The sequence below is a fragment of the Neopelma chrysocephalum genome, unplaced genomic scaffold (assembly GCF_003984885.1).
Source record: "Neopelma chrysocephalum unplaced genomic scaffold, ASM398488v2 Primary Assembly neopelma1_170, whole genome shotgun sequence".
NCBI lineage: Eukaryota > Metazoa > Chordata > Aves > Passeriformes > Pipridae > Neopelma > Neopelma chrysocephalum.
Window position 1 is genome coordinate 39,789 of NW_020897832.1, and position 2,151 is coordinate 41,939.

At 38.2% G+C, this 2,151-nt stretch overlaps 1 protein-coding gene across 1 annotated transcript in view; it reads right to left on the reverse strand.

Annotated features, from left to right (window-relative positions):
• The window catches only part of IFNAR1 (interferon alpha and beta receptor subunit 1), a 9,603-nt gene extending 8,460 nt beyond the window's left edge, over window positions 1-1,143 (reverse strand). Inside the window, exon 1 of the mRNA XM_027701848.1 lies at window positions 1,032-1,143. The gene's annotated coding sequence lies outside the window, so the exon portion shown is untranslated. The remainder of the gene's footprint in view (window positions 1-1,031) is intronic.
• Between the last annotated feature and the right edge of the window lie 1,008 nt (window positions 1,144-2,151).

Genomic DNA, 2,151 nt, shown 5'->3' on the forward strand with positions numbered 1-2,151 from the left:
ATTTATCCAAATTATAGAATTATATCAGAATTTTTACAGAATTATTTGTCCTTAACATTATTGTATTATCCTAGTCTGGCAAAGATTTTTTAATTAATGGGAAGAAATTTAAAAGTCTTGATGGAAGTGCTTAAAAGAGCACAAAAGCAGCAAAAAGCCCCCAGTTTTAACAGGAGCCAGGAATGGAGATCAGGGGGAAATAAAAACACAAAGGTGACAACTGGAGTTCAATAATCAGCTTTACATAAACTGGTTTTTTCTTGCATTAACAGACATCCACACCTTAGTTAAAAAAGAGGCATTTCAGAGAGAGATTAAAAACATTCTGACCTAAAAAAACAGAGGCAGAGACCTGAATTAGTCGTGGTTTATCCTCAGCTCCTACCTTGTCTCCTTATTTTTTAAAATAGAACTGTCTTCAAAGCAGCTGTTTCTCCTTTACATACTGAGGAAGAAGAGCTGTATTCATAATTACAGAACCAGGGAATGGTTTGGGTTGGAAATGACCTTTAAAATCATCCCATTCCAACCCCCTGGACACCTTCCACCAGCCCAGGTCGCTCAGAATTTAAGTAATTTTATCTTAGAAATGTTTTGCAATATTTACTTTGCAGGAAAATGCCAAAAAATACCAAATGAATGTGTTAATGTAAGCAAAAATGTTGGGATATGAAACCACTGCAGAAAAGCAAGCAGATACTTAAGAACAAAACCAAAATTGTTTCATCTGGGGATTTAAATTTGCAGATGAGAAATGTGGATTAATGAACAAATTAGTCAAAAGCTACACTGAAAATTCCCTCAAATTCTCTGTGTGTGTGGTCATGATTAAAAAAACCCAGGGAATAAATCACATTAAAAATAAATTACGTAAATTATATTTCTAAGAGTGCCAGTTCATCTTCTCAAAGAACCACTTCAGAAGGTCTCTACAAAAGTGGCTGTAATTAAGCAGCAAAGTCATTAATTAAAATGCTCCTCTGCACAAACCAGGGGCAGAATTTGTGGCTCAAAATTGAGTCCTCACTCACCACTTGTACTCTGCTGAAAATGTCACCCCAGGGTCACCCCCGGGGTGGTTCCACCTCAAGGTGAAATTCGTGTTCACAGCGTGCACCTGGATGTCCTGGGGGCTCTGCAGAGGGACCTGGCCTGGAAAAAACAGCACAAACACACACAAAAAATTGGGATGGGCAGATAAACGTGCAGAACTTCACCTCTGAGCTCTGCACAATCCCAGGCTGTTGTTGTTGTTATTATTTTTTTTAATTTTATTTTTAATTCAGGTATCTGATACTTCAGCAAATGGGCGTTTCTCTGGTTATTTAAGCCATATTTTGAATTATTTCTCACCACTGCTCAAAAGCATTGAGGCTAAAAACGGCACAGTCAGGGCTGAAAGCTTGGCCTGGAATGTTTTCCAATACAGAGGGAAAGTGGGAAGGCACAGGGAATACGTGGGAACTGAGGGAACCTCACAAGTCACTAAAATGATGTCAACTCCCCCCAAAAATCAGCCCAGTGCAGATTTAGAGAGTTTAAACTTCCTCTAAGTCCTTCTGCCAGAACATGGACAATTTGGGCCTCTGTCCTCTGAATTCACTGGGAATCTCTGACACGGCAGGGGGAAGAAACAATCGACAAAATAAAATGGAATAATTCAAAAAAATAAAAATGAAACACGGCAAAATACTTTAAACAAGACGAACCACAACAAAATAAACTACAAAAAAAAATAAGGCACCTTTTGGACTTGACTTTCCCTCCTGCCTGTTCTGTGTCACATCATCAACCACTTCCCAACAGCCACAACTTCTACAAACCTGCCTGAAACCCCTGAAACTGCTGCTTGACATCAGTCTAATAATGGATTATGTCAAGAAGAAATCAGAACAAGTAAATCCTCTTTCACCTGGGCAACCAAAGTCTGCTTGGCCATCCTGAATTTGATTTTAGGGTTCATTGCAAAAACTATTTCATAGTCCAATTCCCTTCACAATGTATAAAACACGACCAATTCTCTTTATAAAAAGGAATATATATATATATATAAAATATATATAATGTGGAAAAGCCAATTATCCAACTCAAGCCTGCAAAGTCCTTTTGGAGAACGAAGTGGCACCAACAGGTTGTTGATTTTTGGAAGCA